At 37.1% G+C, this 13,078-nt stretch overlaps 1 long non-coding RNA gene across 6 annotated transcripts in view; it reads right to left on the bottom strand.

Annotated features, from left to right (window-relative positions):
• The window catches only part of LOC116088201, a 58,187-nt gene that overhangs the window by 32,023 nt on the left and 13,086 nt on the right, over positions 1-13,078 (bottom strand). For 5 of the 6 annotated variants that reach the window (XR_004117819.1, XR_004117815.1, XR_004117820.1 and 2 more), the window contains 3 exons: positions 12,280-12,324; positions 11,333-11,384; positions 6,478-6,527 (listed from right to left, as the gene is read on the bottom strand). This is a non-coding gene — a long non-coding RNA (uncharacterized LOC116088201). Of the gene's footprint in view, positions 1-3,925; positions 4,059-6,477; positions 6,528-11,332; positions 11,385-12,279; positions 12,325-13,078 lie in introns of those variants that run through there. The other variant, XR_004117821.1, reaches the window with a different exon arrangement.

Here is a 13,078-nt window from a genome sequence, read left to right as displayed (position 1 = left end):
AAACCCAAAACAACAAAACAAAACAATATTTAAAAAAATAAAATAAACAACTAAGCTCAACAAACCAACACTTGTAAGATTACATATAGCTTTGAAGTTTTTTTCTTACTGAATTACCAATTAGTTTGTATGTCAAGAGACAAATTGAAGCCTGGAGAAATGGTTAAGAGCACTTCCAGAAGACCTGGGTTCAATTTCCAGAGCCCACACAGCAGCTCACAACTGTCTATATCTCCACTTCCAGGGATCCCTCACACCAACATGCATGCAGGGACAATACCAATGTACATAAAATCAAAATGAAAATATTTTAAAAGAGAGATAAAGTAAGCTGGCAATGTACCTACTTAATATATACAAAGCCCTGAGAATGGTCCTTAGCAATCCTCCCCCTACACATGCAAAATGGATTCTAAATAATACCTGTACATAGTTTCAGTTTTTCATTTTTTTATGTCTTTTCTTAAGACAAGATGTCATGTAGACCCGGCTAACCTTTAACTCTCTGTAGGGGAGATTACCTAAATTCCTGACCCTGCTGCTGCTTTCAGCTCCAAATGCTGTGCTTACAGACACGTGGTACTATGCTCAGCTTTTGTTTTCATTCTCCCCAAAAGGGTTTCTACAATCCAGATCCCTGTAGAATATCAGAGTTGTAAAGGGCATTAGAGATCCTGTGTTCTGCTCCCTTCATTATTAAGTAGCGAACATGAGACAAAGTATAGAAATAACGTGTTCAGTATTAAGATATTAATGACAGAATCAGGAGTTAAATTTCTGGACCTTAGGGATTCTCAGAATTGGAGTTATTCTAGGACATAGTCCTTTAGGTTGTATGACAATAACAAATGTTATTTTGACGACATAAAAGATCAGCAAGGTCACTGAAACCTGAGGTGTTAACTATATGGTCATAACACCATTGGCTTATTAGTACAAATGAGAAACCAATCCCTTCCATTTCTAGTTTGCTTGTTTTGGTTTACGGAGACTTGTTTTGGTTTACTGGGTCTTGCTATAGGGATCTAGCTGGTACTCATTCTATAACCCAAGCTTTCCTGGAGTTTGTGGCAATCCCCCTTCTGCAGCCTTCATATAGTTCGTAATACTTTAATCAACTTGTTTCTGGTTTAGCAACATATCTGTTTCTAGTAACTGAAGAGATCTGGGAAAGTTATATAATTGACATGAAAAAATGAGCTGATGGTTGGATTGGTGAGATGACTCACCATAGAAAGAGGTTTATCACCAAACCCTGAGTTCAATCTCTGCGACCCATACTGTGGAAGGACAGAATAGACTTGCAAAAGTTGTCCTCCTAAACTCTACACATGTGACATGGCATACACTATCCTCTATGCTGTACTATCCCAGAAAAATGTGAATAAAAAATTAAAATTATGGTTGATAAAATGATGTTTCTATCTATTTAACTGAAGAAAGAGTGGGAAGTTATTGAAATATTATGTCCTGCTGGCAATACAATTAACTTTACAGGGGATTCCTCTTGAAGAATTATGAAATAATTGAATTAATTATAGTAATTGAAAAATTACTGATATGAATGGAAGGTAAGTTTGGCTTGATTAAGTAGAAGGTGATTTGATGTCAGTGATCTGGATTTGAAACCTATATATAACCACCACTTGCATAAGTTTAGACAAATTGCTTAAGGACACTAATGTCAAATTGTTCCTGTACAAATTTAATAGCAACTTCTCATGATTATTGTAAGGATTAAAGTGAGATGATAATTTACACAGTACCCAGCACAAAAAATAAATAAATAAAAGGCTACTAATGGCTACTTTCTTAACTAAAGACAATTCCAAAGAGTAAGAAAATTTATATTAACTTTTCCAACATGATTATCTCTCTCTTATCCCTGTTATCAGAAGGAAAGTGACTATGACATGTGTAGAGTATTGTCAGGATAAAATGAAGACAAAGGGTTTATTTGGAATATTAGAATAGAGGAAATTGGGGTTACCTTGTTTGTTTGCTTATTTGTTTGTTTTGAGACAGGGTCTCATTATGTATCCCAGATGGAGCCTGGCCTGGAACTCACTATATAGACCAGGTAGTCCTGTGGGGTCACAGACATCTGCCTGCATCTCCTTGGTGCTGATATAAAAGGTATGTGCCACCATGTATAACGTTAATCTCAAAGAGCAATACAGTGGACCCAGCAAGGGTTCTTATTCTTCTTAGTAGACAAATGCCTAGAGATATTTTTGATCCCAAATTGGGTACAATTTTTGTTTCCCATCTAGTGGGAAGAGGACACAGATACTATAAAATATTCTTATATGCATGTCACAGCTCCCAACCAACATACCAACATATACAAAAAAACACAGAGAATTATGTGGTCCAGTGTCAATAATGACAAGAAGCTCTGGATTCATGTACAGAAGTTAGTTAGTCAGAAATATAAATGTTTATTTAAATGTATCAAATATTTGTGGTAATAAACCTCTGACCAAAAAAAAGCGTTTTTGCCAGGTGGTGGTGCCTTTCATCCCAGCACTCAGGAGGAAGGAGGACCTCTGTGAGTTCAAGGCTGGCCTAGTCTACAGAGCAAGTTCGAAGACAGCCCAATCCAAGCACAAACATACAAACAAAAAAGTGTTCTTCAGTTAAAAATTACAAGTCAAAATGTATTATGTCCTAGATAAACGTTCCATTTGCTTCAACATGTGTCCACAATACATAGAAATCTTTCTAAGAACCTTTCTGCATCTCAGCCTTTCTATTGGCTCATTTTGGTTTCTTTCCATTTCTTCTAATTTAAATAGAAGCAAGTTATCATAAAGCATCAGAGGCTGTCCTTTTAACTCCAAGACCTTACAGTCCCACTGAGAAAGCTCACCTAACATTCACAAGGCCCTTAGTGCAATCAGAAAAGATAATGCATCCAGGAATCTCTACAACTTCACAATACCTACCAATGACCAATCCTATCTTGTTTACCACTTAATGACTTTGTTCTATTACAACATATGGCAACAGAAGGCATTGAATAAATATTTTAATATGTGAATTCTCATTAGTGTACAAGTTATAATAGTATATGGCTAAATAAAAGTAATGACTGCTCTGCAGAGATGACTCAGCACACGTTTTTTAGAGCAATAGTTCTCAACCTTTCCTTTTTTTTTTGAGACAGGGTTTCTCTGTATAGCCCTGACTATCCTGGAACTTAGAAATCCACCTGCCTCTGCCTCCCAAGTGCTGGGATTAAAGGTGTATGCCACCACTGCCCAGGAGTTCTCAACTTTCCTAATGTTGTGACACTTATAAAATCCTTCATCTTTTGGGGACCCTCAACCTTAAAGTTATTTTTGTTGATACTTCATAACTTTAATTATGCTACCATTATGAATCATAATGGAAATATCTGTGTTTTCTGATTACCTTAGAGAACCACTGCTGTAGAGTACTTAAGTACTGTTCTCAGAACCCACAAAGTAAACAACAATCTGTAACTTTAACTCATGGGGATCTGTCACCATCTTTGGCTTCTAGAGGTATCTAAACTCCCATGTGCATGCATGCACACACACACACACACACACACACACACACATAATCAAAAATAATAAAATCTTTTAAAATCAATGACTAACTGTATGTGAGAAAAATAGTATGATTATAGTACTGAAAAAAAGTTTCCTGAAATGGAAGGCATAAAATCAGATACAAAACTGAGTTGTTAGAGAGGATAAGGTTTGTTGTTTTAGTATAGGGACAACACAGACAATGATAAAGGATTAATAATGGTAGTGACATTATTAAAAAAGTAAACATAAAAATATCTGACCCATGTGGCTCAGAAATGACTCAGTGGTAAAGAGCATATACTACTTGTCTTAGGATTTCTACTGCTGTGAGGAGACAACATGACCATAGCAACTCTTATAAAAGAGAACATTTCATTGGGGCTAGCTTATAGTTTCGGAGATTCAGTCCACTATCATCATGGCAGGAAGCATGGCATGGTAGCATGCAGGCAGACATGGTCCTGGAGAATGAGCTGAGAATTCGACATCCAGATCCTTAGGCAGCAAAATGAGAGAGAGAGAGACCACTGGGGTTGGCTGTCTTGAACATCTGAAACCTCAAAGCCCAGCTCAGAGACACATTTCCTCCAACAGGTCATATCTACTCCATCAAAGCTACTCCCTATGGTTCTATGGGGGCCATTTTCATTCAAACCCCCACATTACTTTAGCAGAAGGACATGAGTTCAATTCCCAGAACCCATGTTGAATAGTGTACTGGCTAGTTTTGTGTGTCAACTTGACACAGGCTGGAGTTATCACAGAAGAGAGCTTCAGTTGGGGAAGTGCCTCCATGAGATCCAGCTGTGGGGCATTTTCTCAATTGTCCCTTGTGGGTGGGTGGTGCCATCCCTGGGCTGAAGGCCTTGGGTTCTATAAGAGAGCAAGCTGAGCAAGCCAGGAGAACCAAGCCAGTAAGAAACTTCCTGCATCAGCTCCTGCTTCCTGACCTGCTTGTGTTCCAGTCCTGGCTTCCTCTGGTGATCAACAGCCATGTGGAAGTGTAAGCTCAATAAACCCTTTCCTCCCCAACTTGTTTCATGGTCATGATGTTTGTGCAGGAATAGAAACCCTGACTAAGACAAACAGCTATAACTGCTTTCTACCTCCAAGGGATATTTTGGCCTCCACGAGAACCCCCACTTATATGCATATACCCACACATGACCCATAAATAAATTAGAAAACCATACAAGTCATATAGTGGTGCAAAAAACCAAAAGATTAGGAGTTGAGAATCGTAAAGAAGAGAACAATATTCAAGTGTGTGTGATGGTGGAGCTATGCTTTATTTTGTTTGATATATGTTAGCACCACGTAGCCTACGCTTGGCCTTGAACTCAGATTGAACTATGTTCGACTCACTTTTTACTAACTCATAAATAGTAAATTTGAGGTTGGAAGAATATTGGGAAAAACAACCTCTGTTAAAGAAACATAGCAATAAAATGACTCCAAGTGACATTGTGCTCTACTCACAGAACAGAGTCTAATTCAGCCATCACCAGAGAAGCTATACAGTTTGCAGATAGTGAAATCCTTTGGAGCACCCAATACTAAATGGGGTGTTTTCATGAAACCCAGTCCCTTGGGGCTTAAGGATCCACGTGGAACTGGAGGTGGAAGATTGGAATAGCCAGAAGAGATGGATGACTGAAAGGAAACAGTGTCCTCCAGACATAACAGGCCCAATGCACGTGTGAATTCATAGACTATAGCAGCCTGTAGGTACATGTTCAAGCCACACAGGGTCTCAGCACTGAGGTGAGAGTACAGATGAGCTTCAACCCCTAACCAAGAAGCTATCTGCAATTGGTACACATTTGGAAAGGAGGAATTACTTTTCTCCATTGAAGGTTCACTGGGTATATTAATCATACTTCAGGCTAGGCTCCATGCCCAAGAGTTGGGCCAACACAAAATGAACTCAATGGTATTTTCATAGACATTTTTTTCTCATATAGCTTTGTGCAGTTTTTTGTCTCATTATATATTCATTCCTGATTTTGTGTTTTTGTGTGTGAGTAATTGTTTTCTTGGTTTTAGTTTTGTTTTCTATTTTTTTTATGTACAATCCTTTTTATTTTGTAACCAAATGTGGATATTAAACCAATAGTTCCTAGAATAAAAACTATATAATAAAAAATACAGTAAAATGGCAAAGAACTACTAGATGTGACATGGTGATTTATCTCAGGGAGGACACAAGGTACTTTAGTAAGATTTCCTTCCATGCCCTGAGATAAATGAAAGATTCTAGTAGATGTATGTAAACGTGGAGAAACTGTCTAGTAGTCCAGGTCTGTATATGACTATTAGAGACAACTCACTCATCCTGAATTTACAAAAGATAAGCAAACCTAACCGGGGGGCTGGGGAGAAAGAAAGAGTATGATTCTGAGTGGGTAGAGAGGAAGGGAGGATTTAGGAGAAGTTGAGAGAGGAAAAACCATGATCAGAATATATTAACTTTTTTTTTTTTTGCAACAAAAATGACTATAAACTAAAACCTTTGAACATATCGCTTCGACTCTGATTGAATCACTTTCTCCTTAACTCTGGCTAGCCTATCTGTAACTTTAGGATCTGAACTAAGTGTAGTTTCCCTAAAATACCAGGTTCTATGTGACTTGTAGGCCTTTGTACTTGTTGATCCCTTTTGTTTGGAACTGTCTTCAAGTTTGGCTGGCCATTTCATTTATCTTCAGGTGGTAAACTCTTCCTCATCTGTCAAGACTTCAAGTCTATACTTAAATTTTACATTCTTTTGGAAGTACTCCCTGCCCTTCTCCAAAATTTAATAATTTTAATGTTCTTATAATGCATCCTACTTCAGTTATAGTACTTACCACATTGTACAGTATCTTTTAACATACAAATATTTTGTTGTGTACAACACATGTGCTTTACTCACCTTTTAATTTTCATTATCATCCTGTCTGGCACATAGTACATATTCAATATCTGTTGAAATAAACATAAAAGAATGATTGAGGCTAGATAGATAGGTCAGGAGTTAAGAGTGCCTACTGCTCTTGCATAAGACCTGAGTGTGATTCCCAGTACCCACATCTGGCAGGTCACAGCTTCCTCTAACTCCAGCTCTAGTGACATCCAGCATCTCTGGCCTCCGAGAGATGTGCACATGTGCACATACACATATGAAGGCACACAAACATACACAAAGTAAAAATAATGCAAGTAAATCTAAACAAAATATCAATCTAGAACTAATTTAGATGCACTATTAGGACTACAAATGTAAATTGGATTTCCTTAGATCAAAGAAGATAGCTAAAACCAAGAGAATACTTAGAGATGAGAAACAATTAGAAACTATTACTTTGAAAATATTCACACTTTAGTAATGCAGGCTAAATAGTCTGAGCAGAAAATAGGGAAGAAAAACCATACAAAGAACATTTAGTGATTCTAAACAATGAACAAAACAGCATAGTAAATAAAAACTTATGGTAAAGTGTCAAAAAGTGTTTTTCCCCACGCAGCAAAAACAGAAGGGAAGTTGGTGAATTACATAGCTTTTCTTTTCCAGTAGTGGTGCTTGATTGCATAGTTAAGGAGTGAATTATTTTGAAAAGTAGATATATCTGTATCAATATAGTTCACATTAAGAAATACAAACTATACAATGATGTGAGGGTAAATATAAGAAAAGGAATGTTTTGGGCTGGGGATTCAGCTCAATGGTATAGTGTTTGCTAACATGCAAGCCTCTGCATACAATACCCAGACCGAAGAACATGTTTACATATGAGAAAACGGGAATAAGAAAGGCTGGGCAAGAAACAAATAAGAAAACATTTCAAGAATGAAGAAATTGAAAAAAAAAATGAAAAAATTGCATAAAGGCACCCAAGGAAGACAATGCCCTTTTAACTACAAGTTAGGATTGAGATTAAGACCATGCTGAACTGCATGGTGGTAATATCTTATCCTAGAATCGCCCTCTAAGTGTGGGTGCCAGATTTCTGAGATTTGTTCAGATGGAATGGGAGGTATCTCAATTAGCTCTCTGAAGGGAAGGGGTGGAGTTGAGGTCAAAGGAAGACTCAAGATGTAAGCAAGAGGTAAGCATGGCCTAAGGTTGCAAAACCTAGCTATCTAGGAGGCCACATGTGACTTCTCCAGGACCACGGGAGAGCTAGCCATATCTCAGAAGCTAAACTATGAGGAATCCAGATGGTTTTTGAATCCAGGTGGACTTAAAAGTAATGTGTCTGGTAAGAAAGACTACTGAGATGCGGGTGTCTGCATGTGAGAGCAAGAGCAAGAGACTGCTCAGTGAAAACCAGATTTTAAGATAAAGCTCATTTCGCCCTCAAAAAGCCAGAGCCTCCACAAATCAACTTAAAAAAAAGAGAAAAATACAGTATCTAGAAGAAATGAGAGCCAAAAGGAATGAGGATGTGTTAGATGAATCTTTGCATCTTGAAGAAAATGCGAGACATAATACTTGCATCTTTACTGAATAGGAATTGAGAGTTGAAATTGAAGAAATAATGATATAGAAGTAAAGAGATTATAGTGGTGGAATTTTTACACGTAGGGCAAGTCTATCCATTGTATAGAATTTTTCTAAAAGCCTTAAACAATTGTGTGATTTCCCCCCTAGAGTCACAGTCAATGAAAGAACCAAGATTAGAACAATGTTTCTTTTTTTTTCTGCCTCACATTATTATTCTATCATGCTGAGAAAGAGTGGTTTTGAAACAAGTAGAACTAGTAGTGAGCTCATCAGAATTTCAAAGGACAGCCATAAAAATGCACTTTGATGTTAGCTCAAGTGGAAAGCGGGCTTAGTCAGGTAAGAAATGCACATCAGACATTCTTAGGGCAATTTTAGTATGTAATACATTTTTAAAGAAGAGTAGGTATTTGGGGACCAAGTGAGTTCACTTCTATGACAGTGTTTAAAAGTTCAAAACAAGCTGGGCTAGGTGGTTTTACACTTCTAATCCTAGCACTTGGGAAGCTGAGGCAGGAAGATTGCTACTTTAAGGCCTATCTGGGCTACGGCGCATTGCAAATCAGTCTGAGATGAGATACACAATGAGACCACGTCTCACACAAAATTACACTGAAGGAGTATTGTGGACTGTGATGAATTTTAAAGTTAACTAAGGTACAATATTTATTAATCAGAGAGCTGAGAAACAGATGGATGGTGGCATGTATTGAATGATTAACCAGAATTCCTTGGACTACACTGTCAAATTTTTTTCATTAGTATATACAGAATACTTAATTCCACAGGATGCTGAATTCCATAATATTTTGAATATTAAAATTCTACCTTAGTAGGATTGACCTGTGTTTCAAAGATTTCAGGTTACTGATATACAGTATACACAGAGATATCCAGAGATTGAATATATGTGTGTGTGTAGATATATAGTGACCTTAGCAATTTCCCTAAAACTTAACAAAAAAAGTCTCATTTTAATTTGGGGGTTAAAAGCAGAATACTGTGAAATCAATTAAGGAAAAGCAAAATTGACAATTCTTTAGATATGAATATGATTTTACCAGGACTGGTTTTGTTTCTAAGTGTAGTTAATTAACAAAGGGAGATGGCTCAGTAGCTAAAGTGCTTGCTCAAGCATGAAAATCTTTGATCCTCAGTACCCATACAGAAATCCGAATGTGGCGATGCTCATCAGAGAGAGATGTGGGTAGTAACAGGTGGATTCCAGGAACTCTGTCCAGTCGAATTTGTGGGCTGAAGATTTTATGTGGGAGCTTATTTAAAAAATACTGCCGGGCAGTGGTGGCACACGCCTTTAGTCCCAGCACTTGGGAGGCAGAGGCAGATGGATTTCTGAGTTTGAGGCCAGCCTGGTCTACAGAGTGAGTTCCAGGACAGCCAGGGCTATGCAGAGAAACCCTGTCTCGAAACAAACAAACAAACAAACAAACAAACAAATAAATAAATAAATACTAAGTGGTAGCTCTGAAATCTTATTTGCATGTATATTACATACATATATATACACATGTATAATATGCATATATAATATGATATGGACTGTCAGTTGTATTTATACATTTAGGAATATATATATATATGCATATACTATATATATATATAAACTCTCTAATATATATATATATATGTACATATCAAACAACAAAAAAGAGAACATGAATTTGAAAGAGAGCAAGGGACATACATGGAAGTGTTCGAAGACAAGAAGGAGGCAAATGATTAAAATTACTTAAAAACACATTTCAATTTCTAATCAATATTATTAATTAAGAAAATAAAACCAATGAAGAGTAACAGAAGACACTTGATGTCATCCTCTGGCCTCCACAGGTATTCATATATACTTGTACACACATGCACACACAGATAGCACACACACACACTTCATTAAAGTCATAATTTTAAAATGTAATATTAATGAATAAATCTTTAAACTATGACTATTAAAATTTTTAAACAATACTATATAATTTGTACCCAAGAAAAGGGAAAAACATTTTCTAGCACTTAGCATATGGAGGCAGGAGGACCAGAAGTCAAAGATCATCAGGTCCAGAGTGGAGTACATGAGACCTTGCCTTAAATATATTCTTATTTAATAGTATCTTAAAATGATCTAGAAAAAAGTTTGGCATAAAGACATGATTGACTCAAAATGAAAATACTGCTTTGTACTAAGAAGTATATTACCTAGGCATGGTGGTACACACTTGTAATCCCATCACTGGGTAGGTGGAAGCAAGAAGCTGAAAAGTTCAAAGGCAGTTTCAGCTACAGAGTAAGTTAGAAGACAATTTGAGCTATTTGAGACCTTATCTCAAAAATATGTGCATCAATTGGAAATATAGTGTCTATAATATTCATACACTATGCTCTAGAATAATTTTAATATGGCTTAAATACATTTTTTGTTTTCTTTTATTTTTCAAGACAGGGTTTCTCTGTGTAGCCTTGGCTGTCCTAGAACTCACTCTGTAGACCAGGCTGGCCTCGAACTCAGAAATCTGCCTGTCTCTGCCTCCCAAGTGCTGGGATTAAAGGCACTGTGCCACCACCGCCCAGTGGGGCTTAAATACATATAGGTGGGCTTGGTGGGACACACCTATAACTCCAGAACTACAAAGGATGAGGGAGGATGGTTGTGAGTGGTTTGAGGCTGACTCAAGCTACAGTAAGACTTCGTCTCACAAAACAAAAACAAAACACGTACAACGGAGTTGATAAGAGAAATGAAAGAGCAAGCAGATGAAACTTTAAAAAGTCAAATATCACCAAGGTTGAGTATGTAGCTGAGTTGTACACACACACACTGAGGCTGTAGGCTTGATGCTCAGCAACAAAAACATGCAGAAACACAAAAATATTTCCAGCAGGTTATTTGAGTAGGTAATAGTTATGTAACCCAAAGGCCTCATGCTCACCATGTAGCTGATGATAGGGATGTGTCACTATGCACAAGTAAATATTTGATTTCTTTTAACAAGCCACTTAACTCTTTCTATAGAATGATGTTTTTTAAACATTGATTTATTTATTATATATATGTATCACACACATGCATGTTTATGCCATGGCCTGCACACGTAGGTCAGGGGACACCTTATAGGTGTCATTCCTCTCCTTCTTCTGTGTGGGTCTCAGAGTTGCCTGAGGCAGATTCATTCCCAGCATCTACATGGAGGTTCACAACCACTTAATTGAAAACCTTTTATCAACCAATAAATTTTTTTCCAACCCTAAGTATGTGGTACCTGTCCCTTACCTCTCATTACTGTGTAACAATCACTTCACTTTTCCAGAAGTCTCTTCCATCCCTTTCAACAAAGAGGGAAAAAAAGGTAACCTATTTTGGATTAGTGAGTAGAGAGGCAAACAAGGTAAGTAGCTGGTTGAAGTTTATCATGTACATAGTGTTTTGAAAGTCCAATTAAAGCAATACAATAATAAAGAGCATTGAATTAAATAAGTGGAAAGGATAGGGAAGAAAAAAACCCATCTCTTTTCAATAAGAAAGAGAACCATGGTAGTACATGCCTAAGGTGCCTGAGTTAGACAACTCAACGCTTGTATTTTGGTTCAAAGTTTAAATAGGTTTATGTCTACAGATAGCTGACTCCACTGCTTTTAGCTCTTTGACAAGGTAGAAACATTACAGTAGAAGGGTAATATGAATTTAACTACATATGTCACCCAGTCACCCAGTCTTGAATCAGGAGTCAAGAGGGTACAGTGAGAAGGTATTCCTCTGAAAGGTGTACCCCAGTGACATACTTCCTCCAACGAGGCCTCTCCTCCTATTAGCACATTACCTATGAATTCACACAGATGCATTAATTCATTGATGAGACATTAGTTCCCTCTTGATCTAATCCTGTCCTAATAAGTGTTAGAGAACCAATCCTTTACTATAGGAGATGTCTACAAGTCATAATAAGGAGATAGATGACAGCCAATGAAAAGCAGAAACACTGGTGTATGTGAAATTGAGTCTTCTCAGATGCTAAAATGTAATGTACTCTAAAACAATGAAATCAACATGGGATTGGGACCAGAGAGTGTTGCTTGGTTTTAATTGTCAACTTGCCACAATCAAGAAAGCACTTAAGAATGACGAGAGGCTCAGAGAGGAATGGCCTGGGTTATGTTGGCCTCAGAGCATGTCTGTAGGGATTTGTCAAGATTATCGTTAATTGATGTGGGAAGACTCACCTTAAAAGTAGGCAGCTCCATTCCCTGGGGTTGATGAGTACTGGACTGTATAAAAAAGAGGAAAAAAAAGAAAACTGAAAAGGATAAGAACGTGAGCTGAGCACAAGCACACATAACTGTGGATGGGACTAGCTGCTTCAAGTTCCTGACGCCTTAAGGTGCCTCCAATGACGAAGTGTAACCTCGAGTTGTGAGCTACAATAAACCCTTTCTTCTTTATGTTGCATTTGACAAGGCATTTTGTCATAGCAACCAGAAAGAAAACTAGGACACAGATCAATAGAAAAGAACACACAAGAAGAAATAGATCTTAGTCTAACACATTAATGAATGACAGTGACTGCATAACGTAGCAACTGGGAAAAAGCATTTAATAAATATTATCAGAAAAAAGTGATTAGCTATTTTTCAAGCTATCATCATACACAAATTCAACTGGCAAATAAGTAGTCATACACAAAAATATTAAATTTGTGTTTTTTGTTTATAAAGCATATCTTAATTACACACAAGAATGATTTTCATTAAGACATTTTTGTACATAATTAGTTTAATATTTTTGTGTGACTATGATTTGAGCCAGTAGGTACATGAATGTTATGGCACGCATGTGGATTTCAGAAAGTTTGTGGAGTAAATTCTCTTCCTTCCACCTTTTACATGGCTTCTAGGGATCAAACTTAGCAGTTAACCCCACTGAGTCACCACTTAGGCTCCAGGTTTTTTTTTAATTTATTTTGGGTCTGTGAGACTGGTCAATAGATAAAAATGCTTTTAGTTTAAGCCTGATGACCTGAAT

This window comes from Mastomys coucha, chromosome X (assembly GCF_008632895.1).
Source record: "Mastomys coucha isolate ucsf_1 chromosome X, UCSF_Mcou_1, whole genome shotgun sequence".
Classification (NCBI taxonomy): domain Eukaryota; kingdom Metazoa; phylum Chordata; class Mammalia; order Rodentia; family Muridae; genus Mastomys; species Mastomys coucha.
Note: the sequence above shows the minus strand (reverse complement) of the source record. Positions and strands in the feature narration are given on the sequence as shown.